General features: G+C 40.1%; 1 protein-coding gene and 1 pseudogene across 5 annotated transcripts in view; both read left to right on the forward strand.

The window, feature by feature from the left end:
- The window catches only part of Schip1 (schwannomin interacting protein 1), a 775,862-nt gene that overhangs the window by 418,794 nt on the left and 333,493 nt on the right, over window positions 1–23,575 (forward strand).
- On the forward strand, window positions 1,298–15,401 carry LOC134485675 (aldose reductase-related protein 2-like; annotated as a pseudogene).

The following is a 23,575-nucleotide window of genomic DNA, read 5'->3' on the forward strand; positions in this document are numbered from 1 at the left end:
CATGTTGCTTTGATAAAATACTGCCTGGAAACTCATTAGTGTAGCAGGCGACTGAGGAGGCAGCAGACCCAGTCTGCAGCCGCATTCCGGGGGAGCTGAGTAATAAAGACACTGAACAGAAGGTTAAGCCCAAGGATTGAACTGCTGATGCAGGAGAAATGATGGGCACATAGGCTGCCCTCGTGAATCACAAAACCGAGACTTGGGAGTTAGATGGAACTGACAGCAAAGAGTATCGGCGAGCCCATTCAGAAAACGGGTAATGTGTGTTTTGGAGGATCATAAACCAGGATGATACGGAAAAGAGTCGGAGCAGATGGCGACAGGAGCATAAACATTCCAAAATGTTTTTTAAGGGAGCTTTTTAATGGGACATGCGCACTTGGATCATGGAACGGATTAAGAACGCGGGCGTTATGACGAGTTCTTTGCTGCTTTCTGTGTCTGATTAATTTACCTCCCAGAGAGCAGTTACTTACAGGGGCTTTCATGGATCCACTGTAGCAAAGCCAGTGGAGACGTGGCACATTCCCTGGTGGCTGATAGATTTATGGGTATCTCTCCTGGCCAAATCTCAGCACGGGAAGAGCAGGGCAGGGGAAGGAGGTGGGAACAAATGTGTACGAACAACTCGTGTCATTGCTTAATTGACCCAAATCAACAAAAATCTACTTTACTGTTCTGCAAGCATTTTTAATGAATCAAGGATTGTGAACGTTTTAGAAATAAAGTCCAATCAAAGTCTCTCTAAATGATGGAATTTAGAATTTAGAATCCACGAGGTTCACATTCTATGAAGGAAAATGTCCTTTTTTAATATAAACCTAAAATGGTAAATTCATAGTTTGTTCAATGAGAAAAATCAGAAATAATAAAGTGTTAAGGAACTGTGAACTTGCTCTGAAATAGGTAGCACTACATTCTCAAGGCTGACGCTTTGCCCCTTCTCAAGGCTGATGTCTTGCCCATCTTCAATTTATGGATGAAGCTTAGATCTGTTTGGTAGTACCTAATGAAAATGGCTTTCAGAAATTTCTAGAGGTAAGATATTCAAGGTATCATTTTTCTTTTCTAGTTCTTCTTCCCTCTTAATTTACCATATAAATAAAAATAAAATATGTCAGAGTTTTCTTAATATTACAATGGTGACTCTAAGCTCCAGTTTCAGCGATGAAACTCTCTGTTGCGTACTATCCAAAGCCATTTGTGCAGTCCTTCAAGGACTCAGTTTGCTCCAAGTGATTCTAAGCCTTCTGTTGAACAGAACCCAGGAACTGAGTTGGTAATAGCAGGCATCATGCCGCCCACGGGTCAATTCAGCATGAGGCATGGCGGGATGCTTTATGGTAAGTTATATACTCTCTCAAAGGACTTCCTCAACCGGCCATTTGACAGCATTGTCACTGAGCTGTGATTCCTGTAATTGAGAGAATAGAATTCCACCTCCCAGTGAGTGATATGTTGGGTCTTTCAGTACTGAGATAAAAATCAGAAATTATCACACATGGTGCAGATTGTAAAGTAGATTTTGTTTCTGCAACAAAATTAATAAAATCAACTGACCCAAGAGGCATTTTCTAAATTCTGTTGGTAGGAATATATTAGGAGGGTTATTTTTCTGAGTACAGGGAACTAGATAGTAAAAGAATGGTTTGGAACAAAATGAGTTTAGATATGTGTGTGTGCACTTAAAATAGGCATACAGAAAAATAAATGAATTGCACATGAACAGCTTGATAAAAATGACCACAAATATATGACCAATTAAATCTGTAAAGATAACAGTTCAGACCTTCAAGTAACCCTAGTAGGTCACCTCCCAATCGTCACTCTCCAAACCCACAATGGCAACCGGTAGTCTGACTTTATCACAATAGATTGGTTTTATTTTTGAGCTTTATATACATTTTATCATAAATTATATTGTCTCTGTGCTTATTTATATATAAGCTCCTGTTTACATTGTATTTACAAAATTATTCTACACAATAGATATTCGTATTCCTCACTTTCTTTCCATTGAATGGATATATTACAATTTCTTTAACCATCCTAGTGTTTAAGTTCACTTGGGTGCTACCATGTAAGGGTTTTATGAGCAATGCTTCAAGAACACTCATATACTTATTGGCTAACACCTCGGAATGAAATTGCTGAGTGACAAGGTATGCACATGTTCGAGTACCGTAGATAAAATCGGACAGATTTCCAGTGTAGTTTATACCAAGTCACACCTCTGCCATTAACATGTAGAATTCTGTTGTTCAACACTGCTGTGTGGCTAGGCTGCTGCTGTTTTAGCCATTCTGCCAGGTGTATAGTAATAGCTATGCTTACTGATTCGTTTTCCCTAAAGACTGAAGACGATGAGCATCAAGTTTGCTTAAAATTTGCAATTTTTCATTCATAAAGCCTGTGTGTAAATTTCTCACTAATAGACTTATAGTTCTTTTTGTAACAATTCATAAGCAGTTCATTCCACATGTATATGTGCAATATATATGTATATGAATACTTTTTAGTTGTATGTATTGTAAATTTCTTCCCATACATAAGTTGCTTTTCCACTTCATAAATGTGTGTATGAAAAGTTCTTAGTTTTAATGAAATCAATGTTTCCATCTCTCTAGATATAGTTGGCATCATTTTTTCCTTTTAAAGAAATTTTTGCCTGCTCCAAAAATAATAAAGATCTTCTGTTATATTCTAAAGACATTGACATGCCACTTCTGCATTTAAGCCAGCATCTTCTTGGAATTGATTGACATTTGCAATGATTTTTTAAAAACCACGTTTTCACATAGGCATTGCAGCCAGCTCACCACTGTACATTGGATGCTGCCTTTCACACACTGTCGATGGTGCCTTTTATCACAAGTATACATATACATCGATCTGTTTTGATATTAAAATTGCTTTAAAGCTGTATATTGAATTAGGAATAATTAAAATCTATAATAATGAAATTAAAATTTTATGGGATAGGCATGTGCTGCTATTCGACGATTTTTGAGATCCTTTCTTCAAAATGTTTACATTTTTGCATAGAGGTCTTATATATCTTTATTGATCCATCCACAGATATTTGATGGTGTGATATTGCTCTTCATGATGATTTTGGTTCTTGCATCCTACCTTGGTTTATGTGCAGGGAGACATGGCAATCTTGGCAAAAAATTTTTTTATTCATTGTAGTTTTTAAATGAATTTGGAGGTTTTAAAAATAGATTTAGTCGAATCTGGCTACATTAGTGTATCATGTTAACCGTCAAATAGAGTGTCACCCAGTGAATCTCCATGTATTTATTACATGCTGGTCCTGGACTTCCTTGTCTGTCTGTCCATGACCTTCCAACAAAGAGCTTGGAGTCTCCTAAAGCACACATGAGATATGAGGGAAAGATTCACAGTGGGGCAAAACAGCCATGTTTAGTTACAATTTTTTTATCTATTTTCTTCCACTGTGGGTTTAAATAAAGAAACTATACTTTGAAATATGCCTGTTGCTGTATTTTGGTTGTTTAGAGAGTTAGTGAAAGCCTCTTGAAGTTGGGCACAGTGGTGTTTGCCTTTAATCCCAACACTCAAGAGACAGCTGTAGGCAGATCTCTGAGATCAAGGGCAGTCTGAGCTATATGGTGAACCCTTGCCCCAAAAGGAGCGTGCCTATGCTTCTGAAGTCCTATACCAAAAGTCCTTTCCTGTGTCTGTGAGTTGAGAAGTGTTCTCTACTTTCTCCTCTATCAGATATGAGCTAACAAGTCTTCAGTTGAGGTCCGTGACATATTTAGAGTTGAAATTTATGCATGATGTGAGATAAACATCTAGTTTCACACGTCTACATTCATCTCCATTGGTTGAAAATGCTTTCTCCAATGTATTTTTTGCCCTCGATTTTGGCTAAAATCTAGTGGCTATAGGAGGATATAGGCCATCATTTCTATTCTACAGATGGACGTGTCTAATTTTATATCAGTACCAGGCTGTGTTTACTACTACAGGTTTCTAGTATAATTTGAAGTCAGGGATGGTGATCCTCTTAGCAGTGTTGTTTTTGTGTTTTGTTTTGTTGTTATTATTCAGGATTATTAGGGCTATCCTCAGCCTTTTGTTTGACCACATGAGTTTTGAAATTATTTTCTCAATTTCTGTGAAGAATTGCACTGGAATTTTTTTTAAAGATTTATTCATTTATTATATATAAGTACACTGTAGCTGTCTTCAGACACACCAGAAGAGGGCATCAGATCTCTTTACAGATGGTTGTGAGCCACCATGTGGTTGCTGGGAATTGAACTCAGGACCTCTGGAAGAGTAGTCAGGTGCTCTTAACCATTGAGCCATCTCTCCAGCCCCCATGCACTGGAATTTTTAATGGGGCTTGCAGCGGATCTGTAGATTGTTTTTAGCAAGATGGCCATTTTCCCGTTACTATTTCTACTGGTCATGATGATGGGAGGTGTGCTATCTTTAGTGTTCTTTTACATTTCTGTCTTGAGTGCTTTAAGAGTTTCATGGCACATCTTTCATGTTGTTAGATTTATTGAAAGATGTTTTTGAGACTACTGTGAATAAGATTGTTTCTCTGAATTCATTCTTGGTATGTTTTTTGTTAGTATCTAGGAAGTCCATAAATCTGCATATGTTAATTTGCATTCTGCTACTTTGCTGACTTGTTTATAGCTTCAGGAGTTTTCTGGTAGAGTTTTTTAAGCTTTTACATATAAAATCATATCATCTATCAAATAATACTTGCACTAATTTTTCCTATCTATCTCTCTTTTATCTCCTTCTGTTACCTTATTCTTCTAGCTAATTCTTCAAAGAGCGGGCATCCTTGTCTCATTCCTGATTTAAATGGAAAAGTTTTAGTTTTTCTCTATATAGCATGGTTTTGGCTATGAGTCTGCTGTATATTGTCTTTGTTATCTGATATATCTCCTGTGTTCCCAGAGTCTGGTACTTTCATTGTGAGGAGATGTTGTATTTTATCAAAGGCCTTTTTTCTGAATCTGATGAGATGATCATGTGGTTTCTCTCTGGAGTCTATTTATGTGGTGGGTTACAATTATTGATTTGAATATATTGAACCATTTCCATATCTCTTGGATGAAGCCAGATTGATCATGATGATCTTTGTCTTAGTCAATGTTTTATTACTGCGAAGAAATACCATGACCATACAACTCTTATAAAATATCCATTTAACTGGGGCTTGCTTACAGTTTTCAAGGTTTAGTTCATTGTCATCACAGTGTGGGTTTATGGAGAGGTGTGGTGGCACACAGGAGTCATGGTGCTGAAGAAGTAGTTGAGAAACCTACATCCAGATCCACAGACAGCAGAGAGAGAGAGAGAGAGAGAGAGAGAGAGAGAGAGAGAGAGAGAGAGAGAGAGAGAGATTCTTGGCTTGGAGAGGGTATTTGAAACCCAGAGTCCACCTTCAGTGACACACTTCCTCCAATAAGTCCATACCTCCCAATCCCTCTCAACTAGTGCCATTTCCTGATGACCAAGCATTTAAATGAGCCTATGGGGACCATTCTTATTCAAACAATCATGAGGGATTATTATTATTATTATTATTATTATTATTATTATTATTATATCCCTTTTATAGTTCAGACTTCATCCCCTCCCGGTCTGCCCCCTGACCTCCCCTCATCCCATACACCGTCCCCTCCCCCCCATGAGTGGTTTTTTTTAATGTGTTCTTTAATTTGGTTTGAAAGCACTTTATTATTAAGAATTTTATATCTGTATTAATCAGGAAGATACTCTATAATTTTCTTTTCTGTTATTGTTGGCTTTGAGTCTTTATCTGGTTTTGTTTTCAGGGTAATACTGGATTTATAAAAAGAACTTGGAAATGCTACTTCATTTTCTATTTTAATCTAATAATTTGAGGAGTGTTGGTATTAGTTCTCCTTTAAAGGTTTGGTGGAATCCTTCCCTAAATCCATGTAGCCCTGTGTTTTTAACACAAGGGAGATTTTGATAACTTCTTTCATATTATTGGGTGTTGTGGGTCTGTTTAAATTATTAATTTCATCTTGATTTAACTTTGATAGGTCATATGCATATAAAAATTCATTCATCTTTTATTGGATTTTCCAGGCTAGTATAATATCATTTTAAAATGTGTCCTTGTGATTATCTGAATTCTCTCAGTGTCTTGCGTAAAATTTCCTTCAACTCTAGTTTGATTAATATGGGTTCTTGTTGCATTTTTCTTTTGGTAAGTTTGGCTAATGGTTTCTCAATCTTGTTAACCTTTTCAAAGAACTTTTGTGTCCCAGTATGTGGTCTATTTAGTGACAGTTCCATGGGTAGGTGGGGGGCGGGGGTCATGATCTTTAAGTTAATTTTTCTATGTGAGCACCAATTTTTAGAAGATATAGATGGTATAGGGGGGAGCGTGTGTGTGTGTGTGTGTGTGTGTGTGTGTGTGTGTGTGTGTGTGTGTTTTCTTCATGGTTTTGCAATAGGACCTGAATACCTGGAGGAGGTATTTGATCATGTCATTTCTTACAGATAGCTGTCCCACTTTTGTTGATTGAGCATTTAAATCTCTTCTTCCTGTTATCTCAACTTGCTAGGTTTTTGATCAGCTGAATAATGTTTGAGGACTTCAATCTTAGTATTTCAGTCCTGGTGTGATACCAGGATATTGGAAGTGATCCTAGCTAAGCTGGATGAAGCTTCTGAGCCTAGAAGCAAACCCCTGTAGAGTCAGCATGGTCTTGGTGCAGGGTCTCCAAAGTGTGGAAAAGGGGCACTGGGCTCTACTAGGTCCTCAGGTAGCCTGGTCAGCAGGGTGGGTAGTCCCAAAAATCACATTTTAATTTTATGATAACACTCATTAGTATTTTTGCATATATAACCGTATTAGCTGTAACCATGTTATCTTTCATTTTCAAACATACACATTTTGTTTTTATTGCTACATTCTTCTTTCATCAAAATTCTGTGATGCATAATGAAATTTATTATTTTCTAAGACTTTTTTGAGTCACAAGTAAATGTAGAATTTAAGTGCTTCTCTTCTATCTGTTGAGGTAATGATATCATTTTCTCAATTATCCTATCAAGGTGATGAGTTATACTGATGGATTTATTTTGAATGTTTAAAGATTTTTTTACAATCTTTCAATAAATTCATCCTTGACATGAAGTACTATACTTCCCTTCCTCTGTCCTGGAATGTGATTTACTAATATTGGGTTTGAATTTCTTCATGCTTAAGTTCATAATTAAGATTGACCAGAAATGACTAGAAATGACCTGTTTTGTTATTCTTAGAATATGCTTGTCAGGTGTTAATTTTAAAGTCAAGTTGGCTTCAAGAACAAAATAAATTGGACAGTATCCGGTGAATTTCTGTGCCCTGAAAAGACATGTGGCATATCTGGTCTTGCTTCTCTGTTAAATAATTAGACGAATGCTAGAGAAACTGTTAGCCTACACTTTCTAAGGATTTTTATTTATGCATTTCACCCATTTAATTTCTTCACTGGAGTAGTATACATATTTGTTCTACCCTCTGGAGGGGTTGATTTTAACAAATATTTAAAGAAAATTTGTAGATTCTGCTTAAATTGTTTAAAGTTATCGTCGTTAACTTCTTCACAACAGCCACTCGTTCTGTTTCTAAGGATTGTAGAATCCACATAAATGACTCACTTTTAGGCTTCTATATTTCTCCCTCTCTTTCCATCTCATTCCCTTCCTCTCTCGGCCTCCCTCCTTCCCTCTTCCCTTCACTCTCTTTTCCTTCACTTCCCTCCACTACCAAGGATGAGGTAATGTCTCCCCTCTGTGTCTCCTCTAGTTCACTACATTGTATCCTCTCTCTCTCTCTCTCTCTCTCTCTTTCTCTCTCTCTCTCTCTCTCATATCATACCTCCTTTTCATGGCTAAGTGCATCCATTTGAACACTTTCCCCATTTGTCGTCTTTTGTTCTACGATTCCTCTATTTCTCTGCTGAGGTCTTCGAGACCGTCTTATTCCTTGTCAGCAAATTTCCCTTCCATCCTTGAGCAGAGAAGAGCTTTAAACAGCCAGGTGCTGGCTGCTTCCAGCACCTGAGCATCTCAGATGTAGACGCCATTGATTTTCTTTGCTTTTAACATGGCTTCTATTTTCTTCATATGTTGAGGGAGAATTGGACTGAACGTTGTGGTCATTATGGGACTCTGGATTTTGGTTTGCTCCCATGTTTGCAGTCATTTAACTTGGTAGGACTGAAATTACAAATGTTTTTGGGTGGCAGCTTTACTGAGTTCAGCTCCTTTATGCCTGGCTGGAGTCTGTTCCATAAAGACATCATCCATTAACTGGAATCCCTGACACTATTAGTGACACTCTGTTGTGCTTTCAGACAGGAGCCTAACATGGGCTGTCCTCTGAGAGGCTCTACCAGCCCCTGACTAGAACAGACGCAGATACTCACAACCAAGTATTAGATGGAGGTCTGAGACCCTTAAGGAAGAATTAAGAGGACAATTTAAGGAACTGTGGGGGATGGCAACCCCATAAGAAAAGCGACAGTCTTGCTAACGTAGACCCTGGGAGTTCCCAGAGATTGAACCACCAACCAATGAGCATACACAGACGGGTCCAAGGTCCTGGCACATAGAAAACAGAGAGCTGCCTTGGCTGGCCTCAGAAGGAGAGGATGTGCCTAATCCTGCAGAAACTCGATGCTCCAGCATAGGGGAGATACCAGAGGGAAAAATCACCCTCTCAGAGAAGAAGAGGAAAGTGATGGGGGAAGAACTCTGTGAAGGGAACCAGGAGAGGGACAACATTAGGGATGTAAATAAAAATAATTAATTAATTAAAAGAAAGAAATGTGGACAAAGATCACTCCTAAAGTTGAGGCTTCCACATGCAGACATTCTCCTTTCTGTGGCTGCACCCTCAATTTCCTTAATTCTAATTTTTCAAGGAAAGGGCCTTGAATTCTCTACTAGAATTATATCTCTCCCATTATGAGGACTGAATGTCCTACAGTGTCCAGAGTCCCTGTGAAAAAGGCCTTAACCCAGCATGGCTGTATTGGAAAACCAGGCTTCAGGGGGATGTACTGAGATTGAATTCATTAGAGGGGGTAGGCGTATAAGTAGGATAAAACCCCTCAGTACATGCTTGCTCCTTCTCCATACATGTACATGAAGAAGTCACATGAACACACAGTGGGTCAGCAGCCATTTTCAATCCACACAGAAAATTCTCCCAGTGCTGCCCCTTTGCCTTTGGACTTTCAATCTATGAGAGTACAAAAAAAAAAAAAAAAAAAAAAAAAGCATTATTTCTGTTGTTTAGGCGACCTGGTCCATGACATTTATCATGGTTGCCTAAACCATCCAGCACATCCATGGGGCCCTGGTTTTGCCTAGGTTGTATTGTCTTTGCTATTGTTGCTGTTAAAAAATGCATAAAACTGGACAAGACATGCCACATCATTCCTTTCTTCCAAATTTGAGTGTCCCCTCAGAATCTACCTGGTTTGGTTCACTCTCCATAACTTTGAATTAAGAAATGGGGTTGGTTTTGCTGTGAGTGGTGTCCAAATTTCATATTTTTGATCTGTGGAAAAGACAGAGCACAGGAGAAATAGTTTATCACCTTTAGTTGTTGTTTTAACAAACCATCTCTGTTAGTTCTATGTTTGTTTTCTCTTGTGGTAATTGCTGTTTTTACCCTGTGACATTTTACTTTAAGACATTTAAAATAGTTATATTTGTCTTTTTTATGATGTGTGTGTAGGATGCCTAATTTATTTTTCCCTCCAGCCTGCTGAAATGAACTTAAATCACTGAAGTTTTGAGGCTTTTTTTAAGCACAGAACCGCTATTAATTGCACTTTCCTTATCTTTTGCATTATTCATTAATCTTGACTGATTGTTATTTACTAAACGAATACTAAATTCTCGGACTCTGCATGTGAAATGCCGTCTTTCTTTAGTTCCTCTCTTCAGTTATTTGTTTCGATGAGTGTTTCCCCCATATATTTTGGTCTACATAGCGAGATTTAACTGCCTTGTGTCTTTATTGGTCTACATTCTGGAGAACTGTCATTTTAATGGTATGCAGTATACCTCCTTATCTCTAATAATACCCCTTGCTTGCAAGGCATTAGTGCTTGGAATTCTGCAGCTAGCCCAGCAGCCTCTGGGTGTCTGCTTACCTGGAGGTTTTCTATTCCTTTTCCATGCAGGAAGTTCAGAGTTCCAATTTCTTATGTTTACCTGCTTTCATTTGTACCTAAGTTTGTTTTTACCTGCCTAACTTTATCTCATGTTGTAATACTAAGCCAAAATACTTGGGTGCTTAGGGTGAACTGTATCTAATCCTAACCGCTGAGGCATACTTAACTCGTCCAACAGAAACTGTTTTCTTGGGAAAGGACACCCTGACAGACACCAGCATATGCCCCATTTGTCACAAGTCAGCAGTTAAAGCAAGCCTGAGAGTGTAAGCTAGGCCATGCCGGACCAATCCATCATCAAAAGTCAGTGTCAACCCCACACACAACATGTGCTGCCATGTATGCATACTTTTTGTACAAAACTGTGAATTTGAGGAGTTAGCCTTGTACTTAGTTTTTAAATTAGATCCATTTATTCTGGATGGAAATACTTACTTTGTCCATAATACAACAGATGTCCCCAGTTAAAGAGGGGCTAGCATGAAGTCCACAAAGCCTCTTCATTAGCTCTGGACAACTTGAAATTTTACACTACATTTTATTTTTCTAGAAGCAGGCAGCTAATGCTCTTATCTGTCTCCTAAAAGAGCCCTAACAAAATTTACAAGCATTGATATCCCATTAGTACATAAATCCAGGGGCCCCAGAATGAGTAGAAGAGAGAATACTGTTCTCTCCCAGATGCCTGTCCTGATAAGGTTTGCTTTGAACAGGGTGCACGAGACCATGCATCAAAGCATGATGGCACAGGCCACACTGGCTCTCAGCTGAAGGACGTGTCTCATTGAGCCACCAGAAATGGCTTCCCATGTCATGTTTTTTTGGATATTGCATGCTTGTGCTCTTTCCTTACTCTGTGTTACCAGCTTTAGTCCTGTGGAGGGGGAGGGGCAGCAAAACATGAGGGCTGTGACTATGAAGGAAAAAATCTCTTCCAACAACATAGAATTGGTATTTATTAATACATATATAGAGATTTATATGTATATGTATATTCTCAACCCTACTAACTATAAAAATAACAATATAGAATGCTTTCATTTTGAAGCCCAGTGTGCTGAGTAAAGCATCTGACATTTACACATGTTTTCCAAATAGCAGTTGCTTATGTTTACCCCATGGACATTTTGTTATTATACAGACATTAAATGTTAGTTATGATCATCTAGTCTTTTCCATTTTAGAAGTGTAACAAATTTGAATACAATTGGCTAGAAGTAATCATGAGGTCAAAGTGACTCCACCATGCTACCATATGAAGCCACATTTGAAACTCCAGAATTCCAAATTGAGGCATCATCCCCAGTGTCTGTTATCCTTGCACAGCACTAGAATTATTTACAAAATTAATGTGTTGCCCGGACACTCTGTGGAGCTCACTAAAATAGTACGTTCGTGGACTTGCTTAGTTTGCACTCACTTTTGGCACAGCAATTCCTTGGGGTAATTCTTTCAGCTGCTCCCCTGTGTTCTAAGGAAAGCAATGTTTGAACAATGGCCCTCAATAACTCAGCGAACCCTGAGCACCTCAATCCTCACCCCCTGGTAACAGACAAATCAACAAAGAGTGGTAACTTAACATTTCCAAACTTGATTCTAGGTGTGACGGGGACTGCTATATTTAATTGTAGTCAATCCGGTTTTTAGACTGTTCTGCCAAAAAGCAAGAGCTTTGAATAGATGCAGATTTTGGAAACATCTTTTGCATGTGTTCCCAAAACAAACTCTTGGGCATGATATTATATACTTAGCGCTTTGAAAAAAAGATTCAATCTATCTTTTTTGGCTCCCCATTTTTATAGGAAAATTGCTTTCTTAAATACAAACAGACACAGACTAGAAACGTCTGAGGTAAAATTATTAAACAGTATTAAAATTATACCCATAGAGAAGCCGCCAGCCCCGGGTAACCTTACCATTGATTTGAAGAACTTCCTTTATTACCTGACAGGCTTGCTCATTCTGAACATTTATTCCTATTTTGTTGGGCTTTCAAGCATGCCTATCGTGTTGCTGAGGAGTGAAATATCTCCTATAACCCAAATCATAAATCTTTCTTATAACCATGAGACTGTATCTTTATGGCCATACATCATTTTAGTAACTGTCAAAAAGTGCCATCATATCACCTTACAAATTAGAAACCAGAAAGATAATGCACGGTTGACAATACCTATTAAGTGTGGGTAAGGAAAATATTTTTCCTTTGTGGCAAGCCAGAATTCCCATTACAAAACTTTTACACAACTAGAAATTATTTGTGTGCATGCATTAGCCAGCTGCTCACAGCTTAAGTAGGTTAATGTCAGGAAACAAAATGCATTTATAAAAAAAACACTCATTCAAATGTAAAAGATGGAAAAGTAGACATGGAAAAGAAGAAAATTGTCACTGTCACCTTATGAGAAATGACAGAAGGGAGTTATAGTGTTTATTTTAGTCTCCTATACAAGGGGCTTTGTACAGAATCAGTTAAGAGAGAACTTTTGTGTTTCTTTGTAGCAAGAACTAACCATTGTCTGGATGTTCATTGTTTGGCCTTTAATGGTATTTTATAGATATAGACATTATTAGTCTGCCTAAAGAAGAAAAGTAAAACTGGATACGTGAGGGCCGGAGAGGGTCTCAGAGGTTGTGAGCATTTGCTGCTCTTACAGAGAGCCTGAGTTTGGTTCCCAACACCCACATCAGGTGACTTATAACTGCCAGTTCAGAGTGACCCAATGCCCTCTTCTGACCTATGCATGGGTACATGCACACACATGGCACACACATGCTCCCTCAAACACACACTCAGACAGATACATGATGCACATACTCATAAACTCAGGCACACACAATTATTTTTAATTTGTAATGGAGTTTAACTTATTTATTTAATAGAATTTAGCGTTCTCTCTCTCTCTCTCACACACACACACACACACACACACACACACGCATGCACATGTTATTTAAATTCTCTGCTTCCTCTCAAGCATGTGTAAGAGTTGGGTCTAAGTTGCTTTTCCACTTTAGAATTCAGATCTGCTGTACCCTGTGCTGTTCTGAATGAAAACCGTGTTCCATAAACTGCATGATGCCCATGTACTATGCCAGTCTTTCTTTCCTTGTCTACGTGTGTGGAACAACATTTACAGTGGCTAGGGCTCTGAGTGAAGGTTGAATAAACAGAAGGGGACCTCGGCAACGTTTTTTTGCACCCTTTGGCTTTTGTGTTTAGCTGCATTTCATGTCATCCCAACACTGCCCTGTTTTTGCAACAACTGAGACTAAAATATCACATTAGCATGGATCCTAGTTTGGTTTGGTTTGATTTTCTGAGACATTGAAGGCCTCATCCCAAACTTGCAATCCTCCTGTCTCAGTCTCCTGAATTCTAGGAGTGCAGACTGTGCATATGCATATTGCAACAAGAATGAGGTGGGGGAAGCCATCCAAGAGAACATCAAAGAGAAGGTTGTGAGGCAGGAGAACCACATCATCAGCAAGTTGTGGCCCACCTGCTTTGAGAAAAAACTGCTAAAGGAAGCCTTTCAGAAGGCCCCCATGGATCTGAAACTGGACTATCTGGACCTCTATCTTATTCACTGGCCACAGGGACTTCAGCCGGAAAAGGAATTATTCCACAAATATGATCAAGGCAATATCCTCACCAGTAAAAAATGTCCTTGGAAGCCTGGGAAGGTATGGAGGAACTGGTGGACCAAGGGTCTAGTGAAAGTTTTGGGCATCTCCAACTTCAACCAGTTCCATAGTGAAAGGCTCCTGAACAAGCCTGGACTGAAACATAAGCCAGCGACAACCAGGTCGAGTGCCACCCTTACCTTACCCAGGAAAAAGACTGATCCAGTACTGTCACTCCAAGGGCATCCCCGTCACGGCCTACAGTCCCCCTGTTCTCCCCGGGACAAAGGGGAGAACACCAAGACAGAGGACCCTTCACTATTAAAAGACCCCACAATTAAAGAGCTTGCCACAAAGCACAAGAGATTTGGTTCCTTGTCCAGAAAAACATGGTGATCCCGAAGTCTGTGACGCCAGCGCATGTACACGAGAACACTCAGGTCTTTGAACACTCAGGTCTTTGACTTCCAGTTGAGCGACAAGGAGATGGCCACGATCCTTAGCTTCACCAGAAACTGGAGGGCTTGCCTGCTGCCTGAGACAGTGAACACGGAAGAATACCCTGTGACGCAGAATACTGGTGCTGAAGCAGCTCACGAGGCTTCCCCTTTGCTGATGCACACCTCACTCCTGCAGTCCTGTCTAATCCCAGCCTGCCTGACATCAGGCTGCCGGCAAGGCTGTGTTTAAATCCCCACGCTGAACCAGGAACAGATTGTTGCAAGCAAATGTGACTCTGGAGAAGCAAATGGACGTCTCCTTCACTAATTTGATCTGACTAAAACCAGGACTCTGGTAACATCTGAGGGTATACAGATAAAATAATAAAAATCATAACATTAACGAGCATTTTTTTAAAAAAGGTATTTTGTCTAAACTTCATCAAAGTTTAGTCAGTGGAGGAGACTGGAAGTAACAGGAACACAAAACATGGGGAAAGCCCTGAAACCGTCCTGCCCCTCACTCAGCTTGGATGGCCCCAAATGGCTGGGTTTGGAAGCATCATGCCTTCCAGCCACAGTGTGCTTGCGGCAGCCTGAAGCCTACTCACCTTCCCTGCGTACTTAGTTCCTCCAAAACATTTTTTAAAGGAAGCTCATGGGGTTTTATGATTATTAATTTAATTCTCTCATATATTACATCCCAACTGCCGTTTCCCCTTTCCTCTCAGTCCCTTCTGTCTCCCTCTTTCTCATCCACTCCTCCTCTGTTTCTCTTTAGAAAAGGGCAGGCCTCCCAGGGATATCAACCAAACATGGCCCATCAAGTTGCAATAAGACTCTCTCATATTAAGGCTGGACCAGAAACCCAGTAGGAGGCTCAGAACTGTACTGGGTCTTCCTTTTTTCCCTGAAGGTCCAGGGGCAGGACTTACTCAGCTCCTTTGTTACCTGAAGGCTCTGGCCTGTTGCAGAGGGAGATTAAGGAGGCCAGAAGTGTATGCTGACAGAGCCTGACCTCACACTGACTGTTTTGCTTATTCATTTTCTTGGTGGCCCATTAAGCTCTCTGCTGTTTGGCACTTGTCACTTTGTCTTTTGATTTTTGACTTTTGTTATTCAAGCTTACTTTCACCTCTGAGTGGCTTTTTTCATGGGCACAGTGTGTGGAAACGAGATACTCTACTAAGCTGAGTGGACTAGATAACCATCAAACTGTGTTCTGGGTAAGCAGTTCTTGTGTGTTTATGAGTGCATTCAGTGGAGTCAGGCATCATCCTGTGTTATGTATGTATGTATGTATGTATGTATGTATGTATGTATGTATGTGTATGTATGTATTATTATGTGTGTATTATGTATGTACATATGTATAGATAGATGTGTATGTGGGCATGCATGTGTGTATACCCCTATATGTGCCTGTGCAAGTACAAAGGCCAGAAGAGACTCAGGTCTCCTCTATAAATCTGCTTACTCCTTGGACATAGAGTCTCATCCATGAACATTGGGCTCACCTTCTCAACTAGACTAAAAAGACACAAAGCTCTCAGAGATCCTCAAAGCTTCTCAGAGAGCCTTATGACCTCTGCCTGCCTCAGAGCTGTGGTTACTGGCATTTACATGGCACATGGCTTGTTACATGGGTTCTGAGATTTGAATTTGAGCCCTTAAGATTTGGGAGCAAGTGTTCTTAATCACTGGGCCATCTCTCCAGCTCCACGTTGCTTTTCTGTTTTGAATTTTTATCTCTACTGAGGATTGAACATAACCAAGCTTGATAAGAAGAAAAGCAGGTGCTATCTTTGTTGTAATTCTGATTAGAAAACCAAGAATGTATTTCTAGGTGTGGGCCTCATGTTCTCTATAATAGTTTGTTTTCCAAGTCAAGATCTAAGATACCCCAATTATTGATGTTAATGTGTGATTCGGGCTCATTCTACCTTAGTTTTCTAACACTTTCCTGTCTTATCACAAACTCCTTCAGAGCATATCGAGTCCTCTTCATTTCTTATGTTTTGCTTTGTACCATCTACTTCTGTGCATTTCTGAAATGTAGTAAGATGTTCCCATGTTGTTCTCTCAGGAACAGAGAAAGAAAGCCAAGGAACAGAATTATAATAGGACCAGTACAACAGGGCCATGTTCCAGTTTTTAAAAAGGAACATCTTAGTCATGTATGAAATTCTCAAATAAAAAATTTTAAGATAATAAAAGAAATTTATGTTGAGGACTGAGCAACGTCCTAAGAACTGGAAAGACTGTGCAGATGAGAACTCCTCCCTGGGTCTCCAATGTACACGAAAGGCCCAGATCTCAGCTCTAATTTCTCTCATATTAAGTATGGTTTTACCTTCTGTACAGTATCTATTTCAAGATAACAGTATTATTTTTTATTGGATATTTTCTTTACTTACATTTCAAATGTTATCCCCTTTCCTGCTTTCCCCTCTGGAATCCCCCTATCCTTTCCCCCTCCCCCTGCCTCTATGAGAGTGTTCCCCACTCACCCAACCACTCCCTCCCATCTCCCCTCCCTGGCATTCCCCTACATGGGGGCATTGAGCCTTCACAGGGCCAAGGGCCTCTCCTCTCATTGATATCCGATAATGCCATCCTCTGCTACATATATGGCTATAGCCATGGGTCCCTGCACGTGTACACTCTTCGGTAGGTAGTTTAGTCTCTGAGAGCTCTGGGGGGTCTGGTTGGTTGATATTGTTGTTCTTCCTATGGGGTTGAAAACCCCTTTAATTCCTTCAGTCTTTTTTCTAACTCCTCCATTAGGGGGCCCCTTTTTCAGTCCAATGATTGGTTGAGAACATCTGACTCTGTATTTCTCAAACTCCAGCAGAGCCTCTAAGGAGACAGCTCCTATCAGCATGCACTTCTTAGCATCCACAATATTATCTGGGTTTGGTGACATGCGTGTGGGGCTGTCTCTGGATGTCCTTTCCCTCAGTGTCTGCTCCACACTATGTCTCTGTATTTCCTTCTGTGAATATTTTGTTCTCCCTTCTGAGAAGAACTGAAGCATCTACTCTTTGGTTTTCCAACTTCTTGAGCTTCATGTGATCCATGGATTGTATCTTGGATATTCCGAGCTTTGGGGTTCATATCCACTTATCAGTGAGTGCATACCATGTGTTCTTTTGTGATTGGGTTACCTCACTCAGGATATTTTCTATTTCCATTCATTTGCCTATAAATTTCATGAAGTCATTGTTTTTAATAGCTGAATAGTACTCCATTGTGTAAATGTACCACATTTTCTGTATCCATCCTCTCTTGAAGGACATCTGGGTTGTTTCCAGCTTCTGGCTATTATACAAAAGGCTACTATGAAAATAGTGGAGTATGTGTCCTTGTTATATTTTGGAGCATCATTTGGGTATATGCCCAGAAGTGATACAGCTGGGTCCTCAGGTAGTTCAATGTCCAGTTTTCTGAGGAACCTCCACACTGATTTCCAGAGTAGTTGTACCAGCTTGCAATCCCACCAACAATGGAGGAGTGTTCCTCTTTCTCCACATCCTCACGAGTATCTGTTGTCATTTGAGTTCTTTATCTTAGCCATTTTGACTGGTGTGAGGTGGTATTACTTTTTAACTGCAATGTTTTATTTTAACATTCTCAGACATGCAATAAACTTAGAAGAATCTTAGCATGAATCTCATGTAACTGTTAATCTCACAGATGCAAGGACAAAGACCATCGACCCAAATCATAACCAAGTTAATTAAAGCAAACAATTAATTAAATTGTAAAATTCATGTACAAAAGCTGTCACACCTAAAGGTGGGGTTCAAGAGATCAGCCCTGGACATGGGTGAGATAAGGGTTTTTCTAGTCTAGGAAAGGGGGTTTCCAAATGGAGGATTTGACACACAGGTAGTTAGGGATACAGGACATAAACATAACAAGTTGGTCATAACAATCTCCTGAAATAGAGACATGGTGGCAAGGTAGTCATAACAAGGTGATCATAACAAGTTAATCATAACAGAGCAGTCATAATACCCTTTTGAAACAAAGATTTGATTATCCTTTCCTGGAACAGGCAGTCCAGAATCATTTGTAGTTAGGGTTACAGGTGGAGCACAGCCCAATCCTTGAGAAACTGAGATTTAATTGTAAACAGGAATGAGCCTAGTATGCCTTTACTATAAGATGGCTTTCAAGCCTACAATGGAAGCAGGCAGATTTATCATTATCCACTGCATGTTATGTCTTTAATCTACCACTGTGCTGTCTTCACAGTCTACACGTTTGTACATCCTTCTAGCTGTGATCAAACTACAGTGTTAAGCATTTCAAAGCCAAAATACCTGCATCTGAATGCTTGAGCATGGAGGTCACCTACTACAGACTCATGTTTACAGATGTTAACGCAAAATTCACAGGCTCTAGGGTCTCTCTGTTGGGTTCCTTTCATCTCTCAGTTTGGGCCAAGGTGTTCACTATGTGATCCTACCTCCATTGACATCTAGTACTTCATTGCACACACTAACATCATCCCCTCCCAGTCAAATACCATCCACCAATCTCTGCCAGAGCCAGCCACTCCCATGATGCATGAGATCATTCCTGTGCCTGGCATGCTATTCGATAATGGCTTTAGTATGTGGTCAAACTTTAGGGATGTTTGACTTCAACTTCAAGACAAATTGAATATTTCCCAAATGCCAACAGTTTTCTATCAATAAAAGGGGAGATTATATCATAAAAGTCTCCCTTATCTCTTATTTGTTCCTATAGAAAAAATCTCACTAGGAAACAGAGTACAGACTATCTGTGTCTAATAATCAGCACTTTTTCTGTCTCATCGTGTCAGGTCAAGGACGGCCTTCAGGTATAGTCCACACATGAGTACAGTTCTAATGCTATCAACAAGGTTCTTTTGTCTCATCAGCTATAATACCTCATGAATAGTAGCATAATGTCCTGGAAAAGTATGTAAATATAACATATATATGTTGCTAAATTAGTAAGTCATTGCTGGGTACAAGTTATAAACCAGATTTCTTCTTGCAGATCAGAAGAAGGCTGAGTGAGGGGTTAATAGAGCGTACATATCCCCGAACAGCAACTCCTGACTAAGGAAGTGATTCCTACTTCTAATAGGGCAGCAGCATGCAGGAGTAGCTTTCTGGTCCATTGTTTAACAGACTCAAAATACAGTTCCTGAGCCCTGTGGCATCTTAACCTTTAACACATGGTCTTCGCTCTGGTTTTTGTTTGCATTTGATTCTGATGTTTGATATTCTTCCCCTTGGTGTTTTAAATCACGCTCTGTTTCTCTGGACTAAAACCATCACTATCTCTCCATGTCACTTCCTTTGTGACATTCCACATATCCCCATCATTGAACTTGCTGTCTAACCATGTAAATTCCCATTCTCTCACTCTCCCCTATTGCACTTCAGTCACCCCCTTTAGCTGGATCTCTGTCCTGCTGTGTAATGGTTCTTCCTGCTGATAAGCTGTGCTCCAGATACCGAGGGGCAGCAGCACTTGTGGGCAGTTCACTGGGCTAGCAAGTGTCAAGTGCCCCTGAGCAGATGGAAATAGGACCCAAGTCATTTTGCCACAGAACTGCCTTGTTGTGATGTGCAAGCTTTAACATCCCATCAGCTTGGTGGTTAATGGACCTATATGTTTTCAGTCTTTCCTATATTAAACTGGACTTAGATATCTTGGCAAATACGTTTCTATTGCAGCCTTAGTGCCTGTGCCATCTTTTGGAAGCAAAGACAGCCTCGGTGTTTAATCACTTTATCTTTGAGGATCAACAGCTCTCTGTTCTGAGCAGCAGGAGGAGGGCGCAGTGATAAACACTAATAGTTAATGTGTCAGCATTCTCGATAAAGCGCATTCCCTACATTGTCCCGTTAGTGTCTAATAACAGCCCTTGTTATTATTTTCAGTCTAAGTCAAAATGTCTGCATATATTACAGCGAGCAAACGACTCTAAATCACTATACTTAGTCAGTCAGGACATTACCTCTTCTTAGAAAGCTAATGCAAGATCTGCCTGTGTCTTCCCTGCTGGGTTTCCTCCAGGAGATCAGCAGCTAGAAAACAAAGCCTCCAATGAGTTGTCCGCAGTAGCCACAGTGGTCCGGAACTTGCTCCAGTGACTGATTCAACCACAACACAGTCTATGCTGATATTCTTAGCCTTCTCAGTAACCATCATGATTATACAGACACTCCACTCTTGACCCTGCAGGTGTGTTTCTTGAAAAATTGTATGCAGATCAAATTACCCTGCCAAGAATTGTATTGCAAAACTCACCAGGGAAATATGTTACTTGAAGGAATCCTGCAGTTCCTCTTTGTGCAAAGGATTCTTTCATCGTGGCAATAATCCGTGTTTTGTTGGTAAACTTTAAGTCTCTAGGTGTGAATTTGCGTGAAGGACACAGTCAATTTTAATGGAGTAAGGTAGACAGTGGTCTGAGATACACCTTCTGAACTACTGGGGGTGGGGGATGGGCTCAGCAAGCATTCAGTGAAACAAAGGGACAAATTAGTCCCTTTGGAAAAATGAGGCTCTGCCATTATTCTTAATATGCATTGATGTGAGCATTGAAGGTCCCTCTCTCTCTCCCACTGTGGTTTTGCCTTCCCTGGTAATTGTTTCCTTAGAGTAAACTTAAGGATTCTGTTTGTGACTAGAGCCAGAATTCTTTTTAACAAACTACAGGAGCATCAAATACTCTTGACCTAAGCAAGTACACATCTCCCTGTGTTTCCTGAGCTGGAGTTTGTGGTTTCTGGAAGTCTCTGCCGCTCAGAATTTGCAATTTCTGACTTACACCCTGGAACTCAACTCTATATCCTGTTAGTCTAGGGTTCCCTGTTCCTTTTTTCTTTGAAAATATGATTTTTTTCATATAATATATTCTGATTATGGTTTCCCCTCCCCCAACTCCTCCCAGGTCTTCTCTACCTCATCGCCCACCCAACTCTACACCCTTTCTTTCTCGCCTTAGAAACAACCAGGCACATTTTTAGTTCATAAATAACCACCCAGACTTTGGGCTTCTTCCCACCATCATCATCATTCCTAGAGAAATTCAGATACATGTGCAATGATGCTTAAAGAGGTTTAGATCTAAATAATAATCAGGTCATTGCAAGGCTGAAAGCCACTTGCAAAGTCTCCCTGGGGAGGGAAGCATGGGCGTGGTGGCCACAGACGGCTTTGGGGGCTGCTCTGTGCCCATCATGGGTGAAGGTCCTTAAGGGGCCAACCCAAGAACACCTGAGCTATTGTTGACAGGGGAGGAAAGTACCCCCTATTGTCCATCAGCAAGTCACAATAATGATGGAAGATAGACCATAATTGTCTTGACAACCAGACTTCCTCAGAGCCATCATCTAGTTTCTGTGATAAAAATTGGTCAAGAAAGGGACTCCTTTCTGTCTTAGAATCTGTCCAGACATTCAAACATTTTGATAGTCAGGTCACAGTGCTCCCATGTGGCACGTATACAAAGTTTTTTAAAGCTCCTGAGAAATTTTACAAGTCTATTCTCAGTCTCTCCTCTTCCAAATACAGTTATACAAAAGATTCGAAAAGTATCTTGGAATAGACAAAATTAATAAATTTAGTGTAACAATTGACCCATCTTTAGTCCCTCCTCCCACATTCTGTCTCCTCCTAAAACCTGCACCCACTATTTGATCTTTCAGCAAAACCAGGACCCAGAACGGTTCTCCATGTTCAACAACTCAAACTCTACCTTCCAGATTGACAAGCTGTGTTGGAAAAAGAGAAGCACAGGTCACCTTCCCATGGTACCTTTATTTGGAAAGGGTGAGGGTTGTAATTGAATTTTAGACATGGTCATCTTGACAGAAATATGCTAACTCAATTATCTGAGGGAAGAAAGAAAGCAAATCTTTGTCAGATTGTCTGCCTGTTGATGCAGACCTTGACAGGAAGTTAGGGTTGGCAAGAGTACCAGCCATAAAGATCTTCTGACCTGAGCTTTCTACTCAAATTCTTCTCATTGTACACCTCCCTTTGATTACTATTGAGTCACTAATTAAATTACAATTTTCAGTATGAAGACTTCGACAATGTCGTATCTGGAGAGGGGGGTTACCAGTCACGCTTTCCTCTGTGCTTCACTATTTCTCCACAAACAGTTAATATGTTACCTATACAATTGAAAATACATACATACATACACACAGCTAGACTCACTTATATACAAATGTAATATGTTAAATATCCATTTACCTATGCTTATCTGTAAATCTGTCTAACATTAAGAGTTACCTGCTGCCTGTATACTTTATTAAGATTTGTGGCGTGCCCCACTCACCACTGCTCATCTCTCTCTAAATGTTCTCCTTTAATGGTTAATGATCATCAGATTTCTGACTAAACAAAGGCCTTCTGACCTCTGCCCACATACCTTCTCATCCCTAATATGGAACATGTATTCCTGTCCCCATCAAGCCTCAGCATCCTTCTCAGACAAACCGCGTGCTTTCCTGACCTCACCTTTCAGTATTCCTTCAGTCATGCAGCCTGATCAACCTCATTCCCAAAGTTCTGATCCAACCCCAACACAGTCTATGCTGAGATGCTTATCCCTCTCAGTAACCATCATGAATATACAGACACTCCACTCTTGACCCTGTGGGTGCCCGTCTTGACTTCCACATTCTGCACCTACGGATATCTGACCACACACCAGACAGTTGACTCAGCTACTTCCCTGGCATGCAGGTGCATGAGCTGTGAGTACACAGACAGTTGAGTTTTCTCAATGGAAAACCAGATTTCTTCCTGCAGATCAGAAGAAGGCTGAGTGGGGGGTTAATAGAGCGTACATATCTCCAAACAGCAACTCCTGACTAAGGAAGTGATTCCTACTTCTAATAGGGCAGCTGCACACACAGTGGAAAACCCAAGTCACCAACCCTGACACCCATTGTGCTTTATGTCTGTTCATTTCTTCCCACCTCCGCCCATAGGAAGGGTCTTGAATTTTAATACCATACATGATTTTTGACTCTGAAATCTGCTTCTTTCACTTGATGTTGTGACTTTAACATTAACCTACCAAATGGTTATCCTATCTAATTTTGATGGGTATTTAGTTTGTGCCCAGTTCCAGGATTTGGAACCAGCTCACACATTAGTACACACTTACACACACTGTGTGGGATACACTGCACACTTTTCTCTCATGTGTGTACCTAATAAGAAGGTGGCTGGATCATGACTGCGCAAATGCTCAGCCTTAAAAGGTGGTTTCTCCTACTGTTTCCA

Source organism: Rattus norvegicus, chromosome 2, assembly GCF_021556685.1.
Source record: "Rattus norvegicus strain SHRSP/BbbUtx chromosome 2, alternate assembly SHRSP_T2T, whole genome shotgun sequence".
NCBI classification, from domain to species: Eukaryota; Metazoa; Chordata; class Mammalia; order Rodentia; family Muridae; genus Rattus; species Rattus norvegicus.